The sequence below is a fragment of the Mauremys reevesii genome, unplaced genomic scaffold (assembly GCF_016161935.1).
Source record: "Mauremys reevesii isolate NIE-2019 unplaced genomic scaffold, ASM1616193v1 Contig1, whole genome shotgun sequence".
Lineage (NCBI taxonomy): Eukaryota > Metazoa > Chordata > Testudines > Geoemydidae > Mauremys > Mauremys reevesii.
Genome location: NW_024100715.1, coordinates 1,336,205 through 1,344,627, shown reverse-complemented (window position 1 = coordinate 1,344,627; position 8,423 = coordinate 1,336,205).

Here is an 8,423-nt window from a genome sequence, read left to right as displayed (position 1 = left end):
TTTCAAGAGGGGGAAACCTTAAGCCACAAGGACTGAGATCCCCAGTCACTGACTGGAGCCACCCTGAATATGGACATTGGACTGTAACCTCTGGACTGTTTCTAAAAGGACTTTTGGCAACTACAAGCTCATCTCTGCTGTGTCTGAACCTCAAGATTTGAATTCAAGTCTGTCTGTATAGTGATCTTATAACCAACACTCTCGCTTTTCCTGTTAATAAATTTTAGCTTAGTTAATGAGAATTGGCTGTAAGTGGGTATTTTGGGTAAGATCTAAGTTATAATTGGACCTGGGTGTGTGGCTGATCCTTTGGGGTTGGAAGAACCTTTTCTTTTATATGATGAGATCAGATTTTCAGGAATCAGCATCGGATCTGACGTGTGTGTCTGGACGGAGGCCTGAGGCTGGGCACTTCAAGGGAACTGCGGGGTTTGGACTCTGAGTAACCAGTGAGGTGATACAGACGCTGTTTTGTGCTGGTTGGTAAATCTAAGTATTGGAATAACCACCAGTGTCTGGGGTTTGTCTGCCCCGTTCTGTTTGCAGTTCACCCTGATTGAGTGACTTCAGCTGGCTCCCATGGGCAGCACCGTCACAGAGGGGCACCAGTGGAGCTGGGGGTGTGGGGGGCAGAGCTGGGGGGGTACCAGGGGGCTGTGGGTCAGCAGTGAGGGGCACTAGAGCTGGGGGTGTGGGGGGGTACCAGGGAGCTGCGCGTCAGGAGTGAGGGGCACCGGCGGAGCTGGGGGCGTGGGGGGGCAGAGCTGGGGGGGTACCAGGGGGCTGTGGGGTCTCTCCCACGTGCATGTGACAGGCCGGCCGGCACCGGGTTTCCCAGGCTGCGATGAGCCACCCGCGGGCCCCGCCCCCGGCCAGCCGAAACCAGCACAGGATCAGTCATAGCCACTTCCCTTGTGTCATCCCCCTGCCCCCTCCCAGCCGACACACCCAGACCAGACTCAGCGAGGGGGGGGATCTGTGGATGACGGGCGCCCCCCTCCCCTCCCAGAGCTGCATAGAACCCAGGAGTTCGGGCTCCCAGCCCCCTCTCCCACTGCTGTCCCACATTAGAACTAGAACCCAGGAGTCGCAATACAAGGTATGTTAGGGGCTTGTGCCCTCGAGGGGACAGGCCCCTGCCCCATTCCCCGCCCCCCTGAGCCAGCCAGTCCCTGCCCTGGGGCCGGGTGGGAACCAGTGCCCCCTAGAGGGGACAGGCCCCTGCCCCATTCCCTGCCCCCCTGAGCCAGCCAGTCCCTGCCCTGGGGCTGGGTGGGAACCAGCGCCCCCCAGAGGGGACAGGCCCTGGGCCCCATGCCCCACCCCCCTGAGCCAGCCAGTCCCTGTCCTGGGGCCGGGTGGGAACCAGTGCCCCCCAGAGGGGACAGGCCCCTGCCCCATTCCCCACCCCACTGAGCTAGCCAGTCCCTGCCCTGGGGCCGGGTGGGAGCCGGCACCCCCTAGAGGGGACAGGCCTCTGCCCCATTCCCTGCTCCCCGATGCCTATGGCTGAAGGATCTCTAGGATCTGCCCCCCACCCCATTGCATGGACAGACAGGACCTCATTTTGCATTCCCCCTGGGCCAACCTGGCCTTGGATATTCACCCTCACTTCACCTTAACTCTGCCCATCATGCACAGCTCCCTGCGGCCCTGCTCCCGGCGGGAGAGACTCCGAGGGACCCCGTCCAGCTCCGCCGTGACTCCTGGAGCTCGGAGTCATCCTCCGAGTGCAGGACGAGCACTGTGTCTCCTCCAGCAGAGCCCTGCACCTGTAGGATGGCGTTGGGAACGACGCGTCCAAGGCTGATCGGCCGCTTCCTGGGACAAAATCCATGGCAGTGAGCTGGTCTCTCTCCCCCAAGATCCCCAACCTTTGAGCTGGAGGAGCAACTCCATTAGCCGGCAGCAGTAGAAGGCGTTCTAGAGCGCCCACTGTTCTAGAGCGTGCGCGCTGTCCCCTAAACCCAGGGAGTGGGTCAGGGTGAGGAGAAATAGCGGGATTTCCCAGAAAGCACAATGGGGCCCTGGGCGGGAAAAAGGCTTCCCCATTCTAGAACACTGGATGTCTGAAGATTGTAAGTTCTAGAGCAATAGTTCTCAACCTTTTTAATATCTGGGACCTGCTTGCTGCCTTCCGACACGGTGTCAGGGAAATCCCAGGGAGCATCACAGTCTATGGGTGGTCAGTGAGAAATGCTGTTCTAGAGTTCCCGGGGGAGAGGAACATCATGGGTTCTAGACCCCCAGGAACAGAACATCCCAATGTCTCGAGTCTCTGTTCTAGAGCACAGACGACCAATGGGTTCTAGAGTGTCTAGAGCTGGGGTATGTGGAATTTTTTTGCTCCAGAACGCATTACCCGAAGGTGCATGGCTTCTAGAGCTCTAGGCTGCACAGTATGGGTTCTAGAGTGACTATCCTCTAGATCCCACTCCCCTCCCAGAGCCAGGATAGAACCCAGGAGTCCTGGATGCGGAACTCAGAAAACGCTGGTTGTTCTAGAGGGTGCAGCTTGGAGAGTCCGAGTTCTAGAGCACCACAGTTTCTGGAAAAAAATGCTTTCTGAATTCTCAAACGTCGTGTTTTGATGTCCGAGTGTCAGGGACTCTAACCCCGACAGCGAAGTTCGTTGTCTGACCGCAGAGAGACAGGCAACACCAGCAAGGTCCGATCAAAAGCTCTTTATTGACAAGTGCATCAACAGAGAGCAGCTCGTCTCCAGAGAGAACCAGCCCCCCCTTTACAGCTTAGTATCAGCCTATATAGACAGTTCCATCACGTCATAGATCATTCACTTGAGCAACCCACCCCCCCTTTTCTAACAACTAGAAACTAGACACCTTTAAGGTACACGCATGCCTAGTCCCCTACGTTTACAGCATTAGATTGTTGTTAATATTTTAACAAGCACCAAAAGTTAGGAACGTAGGGGAGTTAAAAACAAACCGAAAACCAAACCAGGGAGTGAGAGGGAGGACGCTGGGAGGCTGGGGTTTTTTATTAGTTTTTTAAATGAACTGTTTCTAACCCAGCACAGCTGGTACTATGCCAGGAATCCAGCCCCTCATTTATTTTACTTTTTTTCAGCGCTTTGTGAGACATGCTACTTCTCAGTATTTTTTCACTTTGGGATTACCCAGAAGCCCTTGTTAGCCTGACTTCGGTCAGGTTGGCATAACTGGTTTTGTGCTACATCTTTATTCAGGCCTAACACGAGAAGGGCGGGGACCCACCGAGAATCACTGAATTCCAGAACCCAAGGATCCCTGCTGCCTCCACACCCAGGACACTGGAGAGATGAAGGGTCTGGATTCCAGAACCCTCGATTTCCCAGAGGAGTCAGAGCTCTAGACTGTCCCCATCCAGAAATGCCCCATGAACCCCGGAGCCTGTTCTGGTTTCCCTGCATTCTAGGAAACGTAACGCTCTAACGGCAACCTGGCTGGTCCACCCCAGCCAGTCAGACCCTCACAACCTCTGCCAGCTGCCCAAGCTCACCGGGGGTTCTGGGCCGTAGAACAGAAATGCTCTGGATCCTCCCGCGTCCCGGAAAGGCCCGTTTCCTGGTGCTCCTAGAGCTCTGCAGTGGTCTCACTTCACCTAACTAACTATGGCTCCACAGCCACCTGGCTGGGGGTGAGCCCGCAAAACAGTCCAGGCCTTCTGGACACAAAGAGGGGGTTTAGCTGCGACCCCAGGGTTGAGGTCGGTGAAGGGGGTAGAGGGACCCGGGCCCACCCTACTCCACTAGGTCCCAGCCCAGGCCCCTAACAATGGCGGATGGTTCACCGCTGGGGATCACACATGGACTCGCTCTCCGGCCGCAGAACCGGATTGACGTCTGTGTGACGGGCTGGGTCACAGAAACTCCCCTGGGAGCTGCCACCCGATGTGCCCAGGGTACCTCTGCCCCTGCTTTCCCTGCCAGCTGGGGGCCCAGCCCCCCATATTGCTGAGCCAGACGCGCCCGTCTGCGCCAACGCAGACCCAGGGTCTGAATTACCTGCTCCAAAGCTGCAGGTTTACCTGAAAGCAGCTCACAGACGTGTGCTCGTCTCTAACACCCAGTGGGGTCTAAACCCGACTCAATCCGGTTTACCCGGTATAAAGCTCACACGGGGGAAACTCATCAACCGTTCGCCCCCTGGAACACGGACAGAGAGCTGCACGGCTGTCTGCTCCCCCAGGTATTAACACAGACTCTGCGTTAATTAATGAGTAAAAAGTGATTTGATTAACTACAGAAAGGAGGATTTCAGTGGTTCCAAGTAGTGACAGACAGAACAAAGTAAGTGACCAAGTAAAATAAAACAAAACACTCAAATCTATGTCTAATCAAACTGAACAGAGAGAAGATCCTCACCAGTTCCAGAATGCTCCTTTTACAGGCTAATCTCCTTTTAGCCTGGGTCCAGCAATCACTCACACCCCCTGCACACTGTCCTTTGTTCCAGTTTCTTCCAAGTATCCTGGGGGCTGGAGAGGCTCCCTCTTTAGCCAGCTGAAGACCAAATGCAGGGGTCTCCCAGGGGTTTAAATAGACTTGTGGGTGGAGACCCCCCTCCTCTGCCCTATGCAAAGTCCAGCTCCAAGATGGAGTTCTGGAGTCACCTGGGCAAGTCACACGTCCATGCAGGACTCACAGTTTTTACAGGTAGCAGCCATTGTTCACATGCTCCTTTGAATGTCCTCAGGCAAACTTCTCATGTGCACTGGAGCCTTCCATGATCCTTTGTCCTTTAAGTGTTTCTTGCTCGGGTGCTTAATCTGCACATTCCTTTCTGCAGGAACTGACCAAATGCTCGTTAAGGTTATTCAGAAACCAGCCAGTACCCAGCCACCATTCGTAACATTCATAACGTCGAATACAAAAGTGACACTTGCAGACAAATTGGATTAATACATTCAGTGGCTCAGAACCTGTCCGGGGATACGTCACGTGGCCCATGTAGCATAAACCACATTCTACGGGTATTTCCAGAAAGCCTGATGGGAGGTACCGTCACAGTCTGGTTCCCCTGGGCTACTTCCTATCACAGCCTGGGCGCAGGGCTCTGCAGCCAAAGGTCCCCCATCTCCTCAGGGCTCTCGGCCACCGGCAGCTCCCACGGCTCCTGGGGCATTCGTGGGACGGCGGACCTGGCGGCTCCTTGGGATGCTCATCCATCTCCTCCGACCGCAGGGCGCAGCTCCACTCGGGTGCCTGTCCATGATCCTGCAAAGATCCCCGCTCCTTGGAAGAGATGTCGGCTCCCTCCGCTGCTCCAGCCCCAACTGAGCTCTGGGGCTCTGGTTTTATACTTCCTGTCCCACCCCGGGACTTCCGGGGATTCGGCTCTGCCTACCGGGGGAATGTAGTGGGCCCTCGCTCTCCTGCTCAAAGGGAGGCCACTCCGCCTCGCTACAAGCACCCAGAGCACCCAACGGTGTGATTTCTTATCGTCCCCTGTGGCTCAGGATTGCCTTCTTCCTTACTTCTAGAAAGTCTGGCTTCTAGGTGCTGCATCATTCTAGAGCACCCCTCTAGACTCTGTTCAGGCTTGGGGCTGGCTTCTTGCTGTATTCCAGAAAGACCAGGTTCGAGGGTTTTCCTCATTCCTGAGCGCCTGCACTTCAAACGATGGGAGCGTCTGGAGCTGGCTTCGATTCTGGAATCCAGACGTATCAGGTTCCAGGGGTCCCCTCGTTCTAGAGCACCTGAATCACCCACTTGGCTAGCAGACGGGATTGGCTTCTTTCTGGACGCCAGACAGACCGGGTTCTAGGTCTCTCATTCTAGAACACCCCTTACCTCCAATTCGGGTAGCAGCCAGAGTTGGCTTCGTTCTGGGATTCCAGAATGAAGAGCCACCTAGAACAGCTGTACTGGGGGCCTGGGGGGGGGGGGGGTCAGCTTAGCTACAATCGAGGTGTTGCAACTTCTCTGATTTCCCGGATTCCAGAACGGGTGGAGACGAGTGGGCTCCAGGCTCCCTTCGGCAGGCCAAGAAATCCAGGCGAGAGGGATCCCAGCCCCGGCAGCTTCCCAGCAACCCCCATCCCTCCGGAGAGAGGAATGTTGTGATAAAGAGATGGGAAACCTCTCCCACTCAGAGAACAAAAGCCCCACAGATGCCGCCCGAACAGGCTACTTCCCTCAGGGCGAGGCAACGCCCTTGGCGCTCACCCAGCCAGGGCGGGCGGCTGGGGGAGAGATGCTGCAGAGAAAGTTTGGAGGAAGTTGTGGGGGGCGGCTGTTCGGAACCCCCACCCACGGGGGGGAAGGGACATTATTGCCTAACAGCTCCCCCCACCCGCTGGGGAAGGAGTCGGGAAGCCAGACTGTGGGCCGAGGGGCATCACCTGCCCCCAAAGCGGAGACACCCCCCGACTTCGAGAGTCAGAGCTGGGTGCAGTCTCTGGGGCTGGTTCAGCCTCTGCTGAGACCTCCCGTGGATCCCAGGGAGGTGGGAATTACACCGGGGAGGGGGCGGAGGGGGGCTGGGGACTAAAGACACTAGGTAAGTCAGCAGCACAGGTAAAAATAGAACCCAGGAGTCCTGGCTCCAAGCATCCCCTGCTCTAACCACCAGCCCCTGCTCCCCTCCCAGAGCTCGGGAGAGAACCCAGGAGTCCTGGCTCCCAGCCCCCCTGCTCTAACCACCAGCCCTCACTCCCCTCCCAGAGCCAGGGAGAGAACCCAGGAGTCCAGGCTCCCAGCCCCCCCTGCTCTAACCACTAGACCCCACTCCCCTCCCAGAGCCGGGGAGAGAACCCAGGAGTCCAGGCTCCCAGCCCCCCCTGCTCTAACCACTAGACCCCACTCCCCTCCCAGAGCCGGGGAGAGAACCCAGGAACGCTAAACGTATGAAGACGTCAGATTCTGTTTGGTCCTTGCCACTCCGAGAACCAGTGCACACCCCTGTCAGCGACCCCCAGAGGATGGCTCCTCCACCCCCTGCCCCACCGGTGCCCCTCACTCCTGACCCGCAGCCCCCTGCCAGCCCAGCCCTGCCCCCCCCAGCTCTGCCGGTGCCCCTCACTCCCGACCCGCAGCCCCCGCCAGCCCAGCCCTGGGACCCCACAGCTCTGCCGGTGCCCCTCACTCCCGACCCACAGCCCCTGCCAGCCCAGCCCTGCCCCCCCCCCAGCTCTGCCGGTGCCCCTCACTCCCGACCCGCAGCCCCCGCCAGCCCAGCCCTGGGACCCCACAGCTCTGCCGGTGCCCCTCACTCCCGACCCGCAGCCCCCTGCCCCGGGATCGCTATTCCTGCACCTCCAGCCTGAAGCCCCCAAATCCTCTCCTGCAGCGCCCCCTGCTGGCCCAGGCTCTCTTCTCCCAACGCCGGAGAGAGTTTAAACAAACGCTTGTTTTAGGGACTGCTTTCGGGGCCAGGGGTGGGGGCTTGTTTCTTCCCAGCAGGGAAAGGTCCCAGGTTTTCTATTCTGCAGCCGGGTGCTGCTTTGCTTTCGCCATTTAGCCAGGTGTAAACACTGGAAAAAAAATCAGTCCTGCCACTTGTAATTCACGGCCCGTTCCATGACCTGGTGCTCCGGGGTCCGAAACCCAGACACTGCCCAGGACTCTCGGGCTGAGAACAGCCAGTCAGATCCGTGGCCGTTAAAAAATGTTAGAAAGGCTGGACCTGGGGGTGCAGCCCCCCCCTCCCCCGGCGTCACCATCTCCCGGGCCAGCAGCGCGCTGCAGGAGCTCCAGAGCGAGCCCTGGAGATCTTGCCAATGCGTCGTGAACGAAATGGGCCCATGACGGGTTTTACCTGGTGGTTCACCACCAACATACATGAGCTGATGCTAAACTGCAGGGGGGAGATGAACATTTAAAAGTTTGTGGAGGGGGAAGCAGCATTAGACTAAAGCGTGCGCATTCGTTAACACATGATCATTGCCTGTTAGGTTCACTCCCTCAGGGGCACCTGGCATTGGCCACTGTCGGCAGACAGATACTGGGCTAGATGGACCTTTGGTCTGACCCGGTACGGCCTTTCTTATGTTCTTAAGAAGGGGGAGAATGAAATTAACGATGGCTCAGAAGTAGCGGAGGTACCAAACTCTTCGAAAGTCACGGCCTGATTAACTGATGGACGTTAGCGGCACGGAGCTAGACATGAATGTATTTTGGTAGCCAAATCTTACAAATTCCTCAGACGGGCTCGGGTTGACGCGCGCAGCTCGTGATGCTAAACACAGAGGATGACGCTGGAAGGATTTGCGAGACTAAACAGCACGTCAGTGACATTCACAAACTTGAGGACCATCCATGAGGCTCGGCCGGACGCTCAGAAATACCAAACGGGAGCAAAGCGACTTCCCAGCGGGAAGAGAAGGACCCACGGCTAGAAAGGGCTGGCTGAGGGCCAGCAGCTCCCCAGGTCCTAGCAAAGCGCGGCCCCGCTCGGGGGAGCTTTGGTGAGATCAAGGCT